This window comes from Protopterus annectens, chromosome 13.part0, assembly GCF_019279795.1.
Source record: "Protopterus annectens isolate FY-2018-M chromosome 13.part0, PAN1.0, whole genome shotgun sequence".
Taxonomy (NCBI): domain Eukaryota; kingdom Metazoa; phylum Chordata; order Ceratodontiformes; family Protopteridae; genus Protopterus; species Protopterus annectens.
This window is the reverse complement of record NC_056747.1, coordinates 1247298319-1247316268: the sequence shown is the minus strand read 5'-3', so window position 1 is coordinate 1247316268 and position 17950 is coordinate 1247298319. Positions and strand designations below refer to the sequence as shown.

Sequence of the window (17950 nt, the reverse complement as noted above, 5' to 3'; positions counted from 1 at the left end):
AAGGAAGTACCAGGGGTATGCAAGCTAAGATGGTAGATAGGTGGATTTTAATAGAGGAATATGATAGTCCAGATTTTATAAGGTCACAAAGGTAGGACAAGACCACTCGGGGCTATGCCATCAGTGATTGTAGGCTGTTTTTCTGACACTGTAAGGCAAGTCTCTTCCACTTTGAGAGATAAGATTTTCTAGTATTCAGTTTTCTGGCCTCCTATAAAACCTGGATCACGTCCTCTGTATATAGGTGTCTGAAGGGAATCAACACCCTATTACCCACAATGTAAGGTGCAGTGTGAGCAGTTGACGGTGTATGAGTGTTCCCTTGTTGTGTGTAAGCAGGTCCATTCTCTGGGGTAAATTATGGTTATTGCCCTTGGCTAGGTGATACAGTAGGGGGAGCCAATGCTGCCTTGGCCACTAGGGAGTCACCAGCAAGATTTGAGGCTGTTCCTTCTGAATTTTCAGAAGGCCTCTTTGAATGAGAGGGAAGGGGGGCATGCATATGCATACATCCCCTTCCAAGAAATTGATAGAACGTCCACCTTCCAAGCCTCTGGATGAGGTGCCCTGGAGAAGAAGGTCAGGAGCCGTCTGTTCATGAGGGAGGAGAAGAGATCCACATTCAGAATACCCCAACGATGGACTTGGTCCAGAAACACTTCCCTGTTCAGCATCCGTTCATGAGACAGGGTCATGGTCCTGCTCAAGGAATCTGCCATCACATTGTCTGTGGAGGGGATATATACTTCTTTGCAGAAGGAGTAATTTCTCCAGTGCTATTTCCCAAGCCTGCAGTGCTAGTCTGCACAAGAGGTAGGACCTTGCCCCCCGTTTTCTGATGTACCACAGCACAGTAGTGTTGTCTTTGTACCACCTCAGGGTGCCTGGGAGAAGCTGACCCTTGAAAATATCCAAAGTTAGTATCAAGGCTCTCATTTCCTTGATACTGATGTGGTCCTTTTATTGACTGGGAGTCCATGCATTCTTCACTCTCCAGTGTCTTAGGATTGCCCCCCAGCCTGTGTCTGAAGCATCTGTGAACAGGTCTTGGTTTGGGGGTGTGGGCTGTAGGGACAGGCCCAGATGTGACTGAATCTGAGAGATCCACCACTTCAGTTTCTTGGATAGGCAAGGAAGCATGTGGGATCGTGAACTCCAGAAGATGTAGGTGTTGTTTCCAGACATTTCTCAGATATCACAGAAACTTCCTCATATGTAGCCTTGCTAGAGGGACCATGGGGATAGTGGAGGCCATGAATCCTAAGATCCTAAGGAATTCTCTGATTGAGATGGTTTTGAGGGGAAGGATTCCCTGGAAGAAAGATGTGATGGTCATGATCTTTTCTGGTGGCAGGCAAGCCATCATTTCCCTTGTCAGAATCTGACATCCTAGAAACACCTGATCCTGACAGGGTGTGAGGAAGGATTTTTTGTGATTTATGGTAAATCCCAGGCCTGTAAGGAGGGAGATGGTGAATTGCAGGTGTTGCAAGGCCATGGAGCTTGAAGTAGCCTGGATAAGGATGTTGCCTAGATAAGGAAAAAGCTGTATTCCCTTCGTCCTGGCGAAGGCCATGACTGGGGCCAGACATTTTGTAAATATCCTTGGGGCCATAGAAAGACCAAAGGGTAAGGCACAAACCTGATAGTATGCAGAATCCGCTGAGAAGCGGAGGTACTTTTTGAATAGTGGATGGACAGGAATGCACGGGTAGGCATCCTTCATGTCCAAGGACACTAGGAATGCCTCAGGCAAAATGAGTAGAAGAAGGGTAGGGAGAGAGCATCCAGAAGGAGGGGACTTGGAGGAAGGTGCAGAGGTGGGACAGGTCCAGGATGGGCCTCCATGGACCTTCCTTCCTGGGGACCAGGAAAATTCTTGAGTAAAATTCCTACCCCCTTGGAGAGGGCAGGACCTCTTGAATGGTTCCTTGAGCCAGAAGTTTTTGCAGGATTGGTGGGAAAAGTGTGATTTGGTCTCTGGGCAGGGGAGGGATGCCTTTGGGATGGGGTCTGGTCTCCCAGGACATGAAGTATCCCTGTTTTATGATAGCTAGGACCCAGGAGTCCTGGTAACTTGCTTCCAAGCGGGAAGGGAAGAGGCCCATGGAAAGAGGGGTGTCTGGGAGGGGGGCCTGGTAGTCACAGACTACCAGGCTTTCCCTGAAAGGACTGTTTAGAAAGTGGAGTAGAGGAGAGAGGCCTGGAAGTGTGGTGCTTCCTGTGATCCTTTCTAGGTTTAGTTTGCATCTTCTTAGCTGAGGACCTAACAAAAGAAGTTTTAGTTGGGTAGTTTCTCTGAAAGTGTGGAACTGGGGAGACAAAGCTATGTCTCAGTTCCTGCAGTTCCTTGCCTTTGGTCTGGAAGGTCTTAAAGAGTTCAGCAGCAGCTGACCCAAACAGGTTTTTGTTACACAGGGGCACATCTAGGAGCTTGGCTTTTATGTCATCAGGGGGAGGTTGCAGTCTTAACCAGGAGTACCTCCTGATGACAGATTCAGAGGCAGCAGCCTTTGCAAATGCTTCTACAGCATTGTAGCTGCACTTGATGGAGTGTTCGGTCACTTGTGTGCAGGAGTTCAGGAGAGAGGAAATCTTGGCTTTAGCAGAAGAGTCAGGAGGCTCTCCCAGTTGCTTGACTATGTCTTCCAAGAAAGCCAAGCAATACTTGGCCATATGCGTCGGGTAGTTGATTGCTCTTACTGCTAGGGTGGCAGAGGTATAAGCTTTCTTTCCTAGACGTTCCATCATTCTGCTCTCTTTATCAGAGGGCAGTAGAGAGTAGGATAGGATTAACTGAGGTTTTGTCAGTGGTCACAGAAATAACTGCAGGGTCTACAGAAGGGACTTTATACAGGAAGGTTGCCTGTACTTCATATCCCCCCTTTAATATAACCACACCCAGACCACCTCTTGAATCCGTGCTACTGGGGGGATGGGATAAAAGCTTTATACCAGTGAGTCCTGATACAGGATAGTGTAATGAAGTTGCCTCTGAGTAATATCAAGCTACAGCCTAAATCACAAAAACTATTACTAGCAAAACAGGAAGTTAATCATTCAAAATATAAACCTCCAGAAAACCCAAATCCTCTGTTTATTGAATATTTTGGCCACATTGAGGTTTCTGAAGCCTACTTGCTGGATATAATAGGGAAAAATACCTAAAATGACTCAATGACTTGAGGAAATGCTGTAAAAAAAAAAAAAAAAGTTAACAGAAGTCAGGAAGAGAAATCCAGAAACATTCTTAGCAGTAGGGAAACATATACACACACACATTTTATATATATATATATATATATATATATTTTTTTTTTTATGCAATGTGTTCATTAGTACTGGGCCACAAACATCAAAGTCCACTAATAATGACTATCACTGTTTTTTGTCACTTGTGTCATACGACTCTTTAAGTTGTGTTGTGACTTTTAAGGAACTGGATGTGGACGTTTACTCAAAATATGCTGCAGACCAGTAGCAACAATGTTTTGTCATTCTCACATCACCTGCCCTTTCTGCACAGCTGTGCGACCATGGAGTTACAATATATTTTAGTAAGAAACCACTGAGGTGCAGGGAAATGTGTCCCACTCCCAAAAAATGCATACTTTGTTTTGTGTGGACACTAAACTGCATCGACCATTCCTTTTCCATCTTGCACCCAAACTCTGGCAATCCATCCCCTTTCACCTTAAAGAAGTCTCCTCTTTCCCCACCTTCAGAGCTCAACTCAAAAGACGCCGTCATCAAAAATCTGACTGCAAGTGCTTTTCCAGTGGACACATGACATTAACTCCCTTCTCACCTGCATCACATCTACTTTGATCCTCTCTGTTTTCAGTTGCTGCCTCCCTCTCATATTTCCCACTAAAACCAATTCTCATTTGTTTTTCTACCCTGCTAATATTATTTACATATTGTATCAATCGTCTGTGGGATTATCTCCTTTTTGTGATTACTCCGTGTTTGTGAATTTCTTCTATTTGCTTTTTTTGTGAATCTCTTCACCTGGGCTGTGCCTGCAAATGGTCTATAATGATCAGTGTACTACCCCAGTAAAGAAATTAAAATAAATTAACAAATAAAAATGCATTTTTGATATTGTTGCCCTATATGATCACTCAGAGACATCTTATGAACCTACCAATTAACTATATATTATTTATTTATCTACTTACATTTGTTAACCGAGACTGCGGTGGTGGTGCTGCAGTAGCGTTGTCGCCTCACAGTATGACGTTCTCCTGTTCGATTCTCAGCTAAAGTGTCTTCTGTGCGGAGACATGCGTGAATGGGCGTACCTTCGTTGAAGGTTGTGCGCCAGAGCTGGCAACTCGGTACGTAAAAATCTACTGCCAATCATTAACGGACCGGAGTTCCGCTGTGGCGACCCCTAACCGGGAAAATCCGAAAGATACAACAACTTACATTTGTTAACCGGGTAGTATCCGACTGGGCAAGTAGCCCGATCTCAGCGGAGACCCAGGGAGAAACTCTCCAGAACAGTACAATGCAATTAATATTTATAAGTTTAAAGTACATAAGACAGGAAAAAGTAACCACAAAACTCAAATACTGGCAGTAATAAAAGATGTAGGATGTAGTTACATAAGGGAATAATAGTCATTAAGACACATATTAATGACAATATAGCGGAGTACAAGCTTTTTGCAGAGAAAGAGATTTGTCCATCTGAAAAAAAGGATTTGTAAGCACTAGTTGCCTTAGTGTGCATAAAACTGGTAAGAAAAAGAGAGACAGGAAATAACAGAAGAGAGACAAAAACTAGTCAGGAGCATTAATGGGGCAGAGACATTTGTTGCTGAGATAAACTCTTAGGCTTATTTTAAATTAAGAAATGTTGGGTTGCTTTGTATGTGCTGAAGAAGAGCATTCCAGTATTTAGCTATTTTATGGGAATAAAGGGAGTCGCCATGACAGTTGTAAGACTGGGTAACTTTTAGCATTAGTCTATCAGAAGAACTAAGAGATCTGCAGTTAGAGTTTGGTTGAACCAAACTTGACAGTGCAGGGCAATTGCTAGGATTATGTATTACTTTGTGGGCAAAAATAAGTCGGTTTAGTTTTAACAAGTTTGGAAGTCCCAGCCAGTTAAGATGCTGAAGAACAGAACAATGATGGGTTTTATGGGGTTGATTGACAGCAAACTTAGCTATCTTGTTATAGCAGGACTCTAGGTGATTAATGTAAGTCTTCCGTAGATTGGTGAGGATTTGGAAGCAGTAGAGTAGGGTGGAAAGTGATATCCGCGGTGGTGCAGCGGTAGCATTGTTACCTCACAGCAAGAGGTTCTCCTGTTCGATTCACAGCTGGAGTGCCTTCTGTGTGGAGTCCGCATGTCCTCCCCGCGGTCATGTGGCCTCCGAAAGACATGCGTGAATGGGCGTGCTTTCGCTGAAGGTTGGGCGTCGGGCTGGCAACTCGGCACCATAAAAATCTACTGCCAATCATTAGCAGACCGGAGTTCCGCTGAGGTGACTCCTAACCAGAAAAAGCCGAAAGGACAAACAAGAGTAGGGCGGAAAGTAAGTGAGATCTACCTATGGCTAGTCTGGCTTGGTTTATGAGGTATGGTTTGGCCCTATATAGAGCACCAAGTTTTGTGTGAACTTTCTTAATACTGTAATGTGTTTATCAGATTTTAGTCTGTCATCAAGTGACTCCTAGGAGCTTAGTCCCATTTGTAGGTTCAATTTTAGTGCCATTAGAGGAAAGAATATAGAGAGGTAGAGAGCTGTGCTTGAATGAATAGTTAGCAAAAACATTAATTTCGTTTTGTTTGGATTTAATATGAGTGGATGATTGGAGAGATAATTTTCAATATCTAGGAAAGCCTTTGGCATTTTTTGTTGTAGTTCTTGCATGGAAAAGGCTGAGCAGATAACAGTGGAGTTGTCTGCATATTGGATGACGGTGGCAAGCTGTGTGGCAGAATGTAGGTTGTTGGTAAATAAGACAAAAAGGAGGGGACCAAGTATGGAACATTGGGGTACCCCACTGGTAACTGGTAGAAGAGGGGGGAGAGTTTGTTCTCCCATTTTGTAGATTGTTTACGGTTAGACAAATAACTGTATAACCATGTTAGGGCTGATGAACTTAGATTATAAGTTGCAAGTTTGTTGAGTAGTAGTTGATGGGATATGGTGTCGAAGGCTTTTGACATGTCCAAGAAAATTGCAGAGACTAGCTGGCCTTCATTTCTGAGTTGATGAACAGTCTCAGCGAAGGATATTAGAGGTGTGTTAGTACTATGTTTAGGTCTGAAACCATGCTGAGAAATGGACTGCAGATTTTTAGTGGTTTGGTGGAACATGAGTTGTTGGTGTATACATTTTTCTAGGATTTTTGCTATGGGAGAGAGGATGGCAATGCATCCGTAGTTTGAAATATCTCTAGAGAGGCCGCCCTTGTGGAGGGGTGAGATGTGAGAAATCTTCCAGAGGTGAGGAACATACAGTTCTGAGATACAGCAATTGATTAGCATGGATTTGGAGAAGGCAATGGAAGGAGTGGCTACTTTTAGAAATTCATTGGGTAGATAGTCAGCAGCAAGACAGCAGGGTTTTAGTTTGCTTAGAGTTTTTTTATGTAAGAGGTTTGAATAGGTTTCAAGGAGAAGGTCTGTGTTCTCAGTGGTAAGGATGGAGACTGACAGGGGTAGGTGTTGTTTGCTGGTAAGAATGGGGACTGAAAGTGGTAGGTGTTGTTTGCTGGTAAGGATGGGGACTGAGAGGGGTAGGTGTTGTTTGCTGGTAAGGATAGGGACTAAGAGGGGTAGGTGTTGTTTGCTGGTAAGGATGGGGACTGAGAGGGGTAGGTGTGGTTTGCTGGTAAGGATGGGGACTGAGAGGGGTAGGTTTTGTTTGTTAGTAAGGATGGGGAATGAGAGAGGTAGGTGTTGTTTGCTGGTAAGGATGGCGACTGACAGGGGTAGGGTGTTGTTTGCTGGTAAGGATGGGGACTGACAGGGGTAGGTATTGTTTGCTGGTAAGGATGGGAACTGACAGGGCTAGGTATTGTTTGCTGTCTAGGAGTGAGGTGACTGAGTTGAACTGTGAGGCTAAAGGTTCACAGGAATTAGATGTGGAACAAGAAGGGCTGAAAGTTTTCCCAGGGTTGAGGAGGTGGCTGATGTTTTAACAAAACATATGGGGATTGTGTAAGTTCTTCTGTTGGCAGTTTGAAAAGTTAGTTTTTGATCATTAATGACTTGTTTCTTAGTTGATGATATAGGGATACGTTGTTTTTATCTTTGGTGGTGTGATATAGTGACCCTTGGTGGTGTGATACAGTGACCAGGCTCTGTCCCTTTGTTTAATTAGACTTTTGGCACCATTAGATAGCCATGGGAGTTGTCTGGATTTGTGGCGTATTCTCCTGGTGGGGGCAAGCTTATTTAAGATGTGTAGGAATTTGGTGTTGAAATATTCAACTGCAAGGTCTAGTTGTAGGTTTTTTAGTGGGTACCAGTCACAATGTTGAAGTAACAGATTAAATATGTCAGGGAGAAGTTCTTTTTATTGTGAGTGCACTTGTAAGGAATGCATGCCCGTTTATAATTTTTTTTTCTTCTGACTAGAAATGTGGGGGCACGGTCCCTCAGTGACTGGTAAGCCAAAATGGTACCCCACGTGTGCTTGTTGCTTAATATCCAGTCAAGTAAAGATTGTTTTTGGACTGTTTGACTGTACATGTGGGATAATTAATAGTTTGTGTGAAATTGTATAGATTAATAAAATTGGTAGGGTAGTTAGAGGAGCAGGATAGCCAGTCCAGATTGAAGTCTCCTAGAACGATAGTTTCCTGGTTGAAGGAGGAAGCATACCAAGAGAGAAGGGATTCAATGAAGGGTAAGTTGTTACCAGGCGGCAGGTAGAGGAGAGGTATGTGTGAGTGTTGGGGAGCAATAGTGATTAACGTAAGAATAGTGGCTACGAGTGGCATTACAGGCTAGGTAGAGAAAATATGAAAGTATTGTGTAGATACGCAATGGGTGATAGAGCAACACAGTGGTGGTGGATACTACTACTACAACACAGTGGTGGTGGATACTACTACTACAACACAGTGGCGGTGGATACTACTACTACAACACAGTGGTGGTGGATACTACTACTACTACAACACAGTGGTGGTGGATACTACTACTACAACACAGTGGCGGTGGATACTACTACTACAACACAGTGGCGGTGGATACTACTACTACAACACAGTGGCGGTGGATACTACTACTACAACACAGTGGTGGTGGATACTACTACTACAACACAGTGGTGGTGGATACTACTACTACTACAACACAGTGGTGGTGGATACTACTACTACAACACAGTGGCGGTGGATACTACTACTACAACACAGTGGCGGTGGATACTACTACTACAACACAGTGGCGGTGGATACTACTACTACAACACAGTGGTGGTGGATACTACTACTACAACACAGTGGCGGTGGATACTACTACTACAACACAGTGGCGGTGGATACTACTACTACAACACAGTGGCGGTGGATACTACTACTACAACACAGTGGTGGTGGATACTACTACTACTACAACACAGTGGTGGTGGATACTACTACTACAACACAGTGGTGGTGGATACTACTACTACAACACAGTGGCGGTGGATACTACTACTACAACACAGTGGTGGTGGATACTACTACTACTACAACACAGTGGCGGTGGATACTACTACTACAACACAGTGGCGGTGGATACTACTACTACAACACAGTGGCGGTGGATACTACTAATACAACACAGTGGCGGTGGATACTACTACTACAACACAGTGGCGGTGGATACTACTACTACAACACAGTGGCGGTGGATACTACTACTACAACACAGTGGCGGTGGATACTACTACTACAACACAGTGGTGGTGGATACTACTACTACTACAACACAGTGGCGGTGGATACTACTACTACAACACAGTGGTGGTGGGTACTACTGGATACTACTACTACAACACAGTGGCGGTGGATACTACTACTACAACACAGTGGCGGTGGATACTACTACTACAACACAGTGGCGGTGGATACTACTACTACAACACAGTGGCGGTGGATACTACTACTACAACACAGTGGCGGTGGATACTACTACTACAACACAGTGGCGGTGGATACTACTACTACAACACAGTGGCGGTGGATACTACTACTACAACACAGTGGTGGTGGATACTACTACTACTACAACACAGTGGTGGTGGATACTACTACTACAACACAGTGGCGGTGGATACTACTACTACAACACAGTGGTGGTGGATACTACTACTACAACACAGTGGTGGTGGATACTACTACTACAACACAGTGGTGGTGGATACTACTACTACAACACAGTGGTGGTGGATACTACTACTACAACACAGTGGCGGTGGATACTACTACTACAACACAGTGGTGGTGGATACTACTACTACAACACAGTGGTGGTGGATACTACTACTACAACACAGTGGTGGTGGATACTACTACTACAACACAGTGGTGGTGGATACTACTACTACAACACAGTGGTGGTGGATACTACTACTACAACACAGTACTACAACACAGTGGTGGTGGATACTACTACTACAACACAGTGGTGGTGGATACTACTACTACAACACAGTGGTGGTGGATACTACTACTACAACACAGTGGTGGTGGATACTACTACTACAACACAGTGGTGGTGGATACTACTACTACAACACAGTGGTGGTGGATACTACTACTACTACAACACAGTGGTGGTGGATACTACTACTACAACACAGTGGTGGTGGATACTACTACTACAACACAGTGGCGGTGGATACTACTACTACAACACAGTGGTGGTGGATACTACTACTACAACACAGTGGTGGTGGATACTACTACTACTACAACACAGTGGTGGTGGATACTACTACTACAACACAGTGGTGGTGGATACTACTACTACAACACAGTGGTGGTGGATACTACTACTACTACAACACAGTGGTGGTGGATACTACTACTACAACACAGTGGTGGTGGATACTACTACTACTACAACACAGTGGTGGTGGATACTACTACTACAACACAGTGGTGGTGGATACTACTACTATGAAAAATTCAATATTAGCCCACAGCCATTTACTTAGCACTTAGACATGATGCTGCCAGCTTCTTTCTATGTTAGGCTGATTTATTCAGATGGTTAGAGCATCAGCTCCAGGATCTGGGCTATTTTTCTATGCAAGTGTTGCCTTCTTATACATCAACCTTGTTATCCTTTTTCTGGTTTAATTTCTCCAAGTCTTTTGGGTTTTAAGTACCATGATGGAAATGAACCCCATTCTCAAGTCAAAGTAAGATTAAAGTTCATGAAATTAGTACTGTTTCAATCTTTGATGTTAGCCAAAGCAGCTCTTTATAGCACCCGCAATGTCCCAAGAAATGACTCCTACTGTAATTCATATGGCGTTACATGCATCAGTAACATATCAAAATAAGGCTGTAAAATCTTTTTTTTGTAAGACCCACTACTCCTACTAGAACTGTCTGGGTATCCTTCTTCCACGCTGCCCTCATTTTTGCTTGCAAATTCTAATATTTTATGACATTGTGTTTCTCTGCATGTAAGACACTGTAATTACTGGGTTTAACAACTTCAGTGAATGATGTGTCTGTATCATGTGATGTACTTTGCATTTTAAAAAAAGGTGTAAGAGAACAATACCTCAGTCTGAAGAAGTCTCTGATCTACAGTAGAGAGATGAAAGCGCTAACTTGAGTTTCTTTTTAAATGAAGCAGTGTTTCTTACTTCATCAGCTTTTATTTTTGTGATTTTACAAGTTGAGTTCATTTACTGCTTTTTGAGAGTTAAATATTACACCATATCAGATCTTTCATTCTTTTCCGTGTTTCTTTTTTATACCTTTCAAAAATCTCTAGGTTTTGTTCTTTATATTTCTGGCCTTCCTCAGTTACTTCTTTTTCAAAATGGCCCAAAGTTTCTTTGTCTAAGGAAGAGCAAGAAATGCCAAGTAGACCGTGACTAAACATCAGGACTGAACTCACTCAGATGCTGAAGCCTTTAACCTGAAATCAGGTTCACAAATAAATCTAACAACTGGGTCATTTCATTTCTAGTATTTTTATCTCAGAATTAATATACCAAACACTAAAAATATTCACACATAAGTGTCTGCACTTATGACTGTCAAACACAGGTGTTGAGAACTTGTATGTAGCTCCCACAATTAAACAAAAACTCATCATGTTGGCCTTTACAAATGGAGATACATATTCGGTAAAACACATTACCACACTGTTTGGAGTGGATAATCTTCTTAACAGATGTCAAAGTGTTGCAGTATGGTTTTCAATACTGTTGTGAAAAATTAAAGCACAGAAACTAGGTTAAATCTGTAAGAAGTTTTTTTTGTGGCAAACTGGTTTGTTAAGGATTACTATTTTTAACAAAATGTCTTTTAAAACTCTTGCTGAAGGCAAAAATGCTACAAAAACTCTCTGCCACCATCCTGTATTAATTAGGGTGTCGTAGAAGAAAATACTTACATAAGTGAGTGTAAAAGTGTTAATCAGTTAATTGGTATTTAGCAATACATAACTCAGTTAGGTAATCCCAACCTGTTAAAGTGACAGCAATGCAAAAACTAACTACAATTATTTTTAAACTGCTAATTTAACAGACTGACAATTCTGTAACGGATTCACAACTGTTTACAAATTAACAATTAACTAATTAGCTTTCTTACAATCAATGATGTATGCCCTGTTATCACGTGATGATTAAGGCAAGTCAACAGAAGGGAAGTTCTGATAGCTCTTCCATGGCTGGTGGGAATTCTAAAAGGTACGTTTTAAAATGATTATTAATTAATTTTAAAACCTGAGTTTTCAACAAAAGACTGTTTGTATATGGGAAAATGCATGATAATAATATTTTATGAAAACCCAAAGCTAGAAAAAATACTATTTATACTTGATCTTTAACCAGAATAACACAAGTCAGTTTCAAATGAGTAACATCACTCCAGTAGTTAAGAATAATTAGCAATAAAGCACTGCAGAAACCGGGAATAATTAATAAAAAGAGTACTGTAAAGGCCTCACAGGTAGACCAACTAAACATAATCAAAGTTAATCTAATAAAGACACCCAAAGTAAAGTTTTGAAATATTAAACAGCTGCTGAAATAATCAACAGTACGACATACTAATGTATCACTCAAAACGCCCTCCAAACATTCCTTTATATAAAAATGTAACAATTTCTAATCAGACTCCTCCACACTATGTAGCTCACAGAATCACCCTAAAAAATTAAAATTATATCATGGGTGTCACATTCTTATATCTGAAAGACAGGCAACGTATTTATGCATTTAAAATAAGTTAAACAATTAAACTCAGAGGAATACCCCTCAAATTTTCCTTGGACCCCAGCAGTCCTAGCCCATTTCCCACCTACTTGCTTTTATTACTGTTGCAGTGCCTACCTGGCGAACAATCCTCCTCTGAGGGCAGGGGAGTGTTGGTCCACGTGTAAAAATTGGAATCAATTCTAAACATCGAAGTAGACAAATTTGAATGGTTAATGATCGATCCTAATAGACTGAAAGCCACCACAGTGAAAAACAAAACCCTCCTGCACCCCAGCGTGAGCACCTCCTGCTAATTACATATACCAACTCTGAGAATGGTCTACAGTGAGGAAAAGATAAATTCCTCAATCACCACCTTAAACAGATTTAACACTAGAACGATTAAATGAGTTTCGATCACTTCTGCCTGTGTTAAACACGTTTGATGTTATGAACGTTTGATTATATTGAGTGTTTTCATAAGAATCATGCCCTTGAGAGTTCTTTGGTTACTGCACCCTGTTTAAGAGTGACAAGCAATTGCATCACAGAAGCATGTCTATTTGCACATGTAGTGCTGATAATATTCACACTGTAGTCAGAATTGTAGAAGTAGCACTGTGACAACCCATGCCTCTAGTCACTACCAAGAAGAGGTGTCAGTATATCAAATACTGCCCTGCCAAGGATACAAAACAAGTCTCTACCACCTTCCCAATGACAGATGAGAAGGCTTCCAAAGGAACATGGTTTAATAGAAAGATTTAAGCATCACTAATTCAATTTTTGTTTTCTTTTTAAAGCAGAAACAAATTCAGCTGGAACAGAAAAAGGAGCAGACACATAACAAGTACAGACTGCATAAATAAAACAGGCAGATTTAATTAAATAAATGCTCCACATTTTTCCTTCCTTCCATGTTCCTAATGTATCTTTTAAAAATTAATATATTACATGTCGCTCTTAATATGATCTCTGACAAAAGAATGTGTTCACAATTCTCAATGAGAAGTGGCCCATAATTCTGCAAACACTGACTACTCCTTAAATGTTGATAAAGATGCAAACTTCTGCTTGCACTCCTCTGAAAGAAAATTTACAGACAATAACACCAGGGATAACAAAACAGGCAGAAAGTCACACAAATGCACTACTATGAACTATGCAACCCTGAGCAAGTCACTTATCCAGTCTGTTCAGGGGTTACTCCTTAAAAGACACATTAATTTGTGCTTAGCAGCTTACTCAAGTTAATAAAAACAAAAAGAAAAAATGAAAAAGACAATTCTTTATATGATCACACATTTCACATACACACACATCAATACCTATCTTATATACATCTATATGCGTGTGTATGACTAATTATATATATTCATACACATATAAAAAAGTGTGTCTATATATATATATATATATATATATATATATATATATATATATATATAGAGAGAGAGAGAGAGAGACAAACGGGCACAGACATATATAAAACACTCAGACAACAGCATAAGTGAACCCATTTATACTTAAGACACAACGCATACAAAAGCAAATATCAGCGTACTTACTTTCAGAAAAACAAAACATATTTATTAAATACAAAAACTTATAATTATAACTTCATGTTGTCATAAAAACATTTGTCAAAACTGTACTGTTAAATATGCACACTTGCATATAACAAATAAAGACATGCTAAACATTTGCATTTAAACCTGGTCACCTAGATGCATTATGCTTACATTAGTGTAAACCTTCCACTTAAGTGACTCAATAATTGCCAGCTCCATTCAACATGTAAACATTTAATAATAAAAACAAAACTTAAAGCATTTAGTGCTCTAAACAATGTCTGACAACAGCATTCTTACTAAACAAATATGCTTATGAATATGAGAGTTTAGTCTTCTCAATATAAAAACAGAAATCCCTCTTGTGCAAGAGGAGTGTAACTAATAAGATTAGCTGCACGGGCTGCAAATGGTAATGTGCTGTTTCCTATTAACTTAGCCACATATCTGTGTATATCTTGGCTTGCACTGTAAGTTTGCACTCAGACAAGTTAAACATTTGTGTGTGTCGCAGAAATCAATCCTTCTGTGCCATTCCGGCAAAACAGTGGATATACTACCACATCTTTACTATTACCAGCCTGTCTTTAATTAAACATTGGTTTATGCTGTATATTGCAGAATGACTTCCTAAAAACAAAATGTGAAGTTTCTCCACAACCTGATGAATATTAGTGTCTGGTATGGATGTCATGGGATAGAAAACCAGTGCAACTTACGTAATATACTGACACAAATATTATCAATATCTTCATGTAGATACAGCTTACTAATTTGATTCCATCTGTAGCATATATTAAACACAAGCATGCTTACTGGAAAATGTCAACTCTGTAGACACATTCTTTGAAATCATTCAAATGTGCCCACTGTTTGTATTAAGTTATTTGGTCATGGAGTACTTCTTCAAAAACTGTCAGCCTGTGGTCAATAAGACACAGCAATCTTTTTCTAAGAGCACTGGCGCATTCCCAAGGAGCAGTAACATCAGAGTTGATTACATTGGCAAAGTGAGGTGAATGGGATGCAGACCCCTGCACTGAGGGAAGTGTGAGAGGTTTGCTCATCACTAGAAAACATTTAGAAAATGATGTTTCTTTAAAACTGTCAACAGTGGGCTGGTCCTGGCTACATGGTCTGCATAAAAGTTATGTAATCTTTATCCAGTGTATACATCTAATATCAACTACTGCATATCTAGAATGATACATTTATTACATCCCATCAAATCTATTGTTGACTGTTCAAACTCTCCGAACTAAAATAAAAAAAAATGCGAGCACTACCCTCCTAAACATTATGCATTCTAAGGAATGATGTACTCTACTGTTTATTAAATTGAACATCCCTACCAAGGCACAGTTACTAAGTTTGTACCAGTGATTGTGCTACAGACTGCTGTGTTATAGATTGCTCCCCAACCATCATCATCAACCCAAAACACACACTTCTGATTTGCCACTTTTGTACAGTATTTGCATAACAGGAGTGTCGTGATTCATATCTGAGCACCTGCAGCGGCTACAGTCTTAGACGCCCACCTGTTCTCTTGGTCCTGGAGAAGAGATGACCAAAACAGTACTGTGTCCCAGCTAAATCCCGTTTTGTTGTACAACACAGCGTTCAGCAATTTTCTCCAAACATCGGCTTCCTAAGTCCCAATGTGGGCAAAGACTCGCTCTCTGGTTCCACTACGTGGCAATCACAGATTCACAAATCTCTTGCGAAAAAAAACCGGTTTCCTGATTCAAACAACTGGCAGTCAGATGCTACTGCTGTCACTCTGCCACCTCAGTTCACGAACCCGGAAGTGAGTATCCCATCGCACACGGGAGGGGAGCTGTAGCACCGCACTGCTACTGCCCCTCTTCTGCCCCCTGGCGGACAGGAGTAAAAGTCACAAATAGTCGACAACTACCTGTTATTGGTGTTTAGGCGCCTTGCTACTTTCAGGATTACAGTCTTTACCTGCATTAAAACATTTTAGTACTTGTTCGTCTTTGTTTATGTTTTTGAATTTATTACTATTTTTATTAAGCTTGAACATCTGAGTTCAGTATGTATCTCGCAATTTCAGGAAAGGTGAAATCAGTCTGTGGCATCAATCCTCTTTGGCCCAGCTAATTCAGTGTATTTATTATTGCAGTCGGTTCCAGAGTAATTTATTTTAGCAGTGTCATTTTTTACAGTGATGTACCGTGTGTGTGTGTAACGGTTTGTTATGTTTATTCATTTAGTTAGTTACCACCTGTCCCTCTTTGAAGAGCAGAGTCCCCTATTTAAGCTGTTGTGCCATACCAAAAAAAAAAAAAAAAAAAAAAGAGAGATTTCAGATTTAAATATTTCCTAAGTTTTCTTTAATAGCTATAGCGGTATAAAATTGTTTTGTATATGAAACGCCTAAATAGTATATGAATGAAACAGCATAAGCAGCTTTAAATATTACAAAAGTAAGCTTTTATTTGGAAAAAAATGAAGTTCAGTCCTTTGTACTGTATCTAAAAAGGTGTCAACCCTATATATTTATTTTTGTGCTACAATTAACCTTGTTGGGAAGGCACATCACATGTACATTGAAGAACATAGCGGAATAACTGCCAAAATATGATTGAAGTAAATGAAAAAGTATAACGCAATATGTTGTGTGGTTAATACCAATGCAAAGATTTGTTTACCATCCATGTCAAGATTGTTAATAAGCAAGCAGACCTTTGTACTAGAATGGATTCAACCAAATATAAAAGTAAATAAAGACAAATACAAAGTAGCAAAAAGAAAAGAAATGTGAGAACTGATGCAAACAGTGGCATTGTGTATAGGCATATCTCTCATCTATCCCTACCTTTTACGGCCTGGCTTCCCTAATTCGGCACAAATGTTTACTCCATGACCATCCCTCCTAAAACTGAGACTTTTTTTTTTTAATTTGAGAATAAGTGGTGGATTACAGACAACAAATACTGATAATTATCAGTAAATGTTGATAATCATTATGGTTGCAGACTTTTTTTTTTACTTCAGAACATCCATAGGTTCATAGGTAGGTACTAGGCTATCGGCCCAAGGGCCTAAGTAAGCCTAACCAATAAGGTTCCCTGGCTTACGCCACCCAAGAAAGTTAATTTCCGGTGCCCCTGTCAAGCAGAGCCACAGAAGTGATCCCCGGGGTGTATTTCCTATTTCCCATCCACTTATCAAGATTTTTCTTGAAGAGAGCTAATGAGGAACTTTGCTTGACATAGATGGGTAGCTTGTTCCAGAGTATAGGAAGTCTCTGGGACAGGAATCTATCCCTCCAGCATGTCCTGTTTATTGTGGTGACAAGGTTTAGGTCCCTAGAGCATGTAGCTTGGAGGGATTGGGATTTCTTTAGGTGTAGCGTGTCCAATTCATGTTAATTGACATTTTCTTTTTCTATCAGCTTTACATTAGTTATACTACTATTTTAAAAAAAATGTCTGTATCAATGGCCTTCTTCCCCAATTTATTTATTTAGTTATTTATTTATTTGACATTTGTTTACTGGGGTGGTCTGACTAGGTGTACAGAACCCGTTTTCAGCAGAGACCCAGGGTGAAAAGCCCCACATACAGTACAATACAAATACAGTATAATCCAATACAAATTACATTAGAAATACTATACAAAAATAAGTTGAAGGAAAATAAACTATGCTGCAAGATATTACAATATATACTACACATCTACACAATTCTATAGAGTTAAAACATTATAGACAATAATAGTCACTCTCACCATATATACAGCCTATAAGTAGATAGTGTCCAAAATAGTGTGTAGGTACTACAGTGTATGACATTGACTGTTATAAACCAAGTAAAGCACCAGAAAGCCGTATCAACCTAGAAAAACTTTTTAATAAATTTCACAGCAAGCAAAGCACACAGTAATGCTGAAAACACTACCAGTTCGTTTTCATCTCCAACTTCATGAGAAAATGCTGACAATCCAAAC

The 17950-nt window shown here is 40.4% G+C and overlaps 1 protein-coding gene across 1 annotated transcript in view; it reads right to left on the bottom strand.

Annotated features, from left to right (window-relative positions):
• OSBPL7 (oxysterol binding protein like 7) overlaps positions 1–15773 on the bottom strand; it is a 1590705-nt gene extending 1574932 nt beyond the window's left edge. The window contains exon 1 of the mRNA XM_044054965.1: positions 15517–15773. The gene's annotated coding sequence lies outside the window, so the exon portion shown is untranslated. The remainder of the gene's footprint in view (positions 1–15516) is intronic.
• Positions 15774–17950: the final 2177 nt, after the last annotated feature.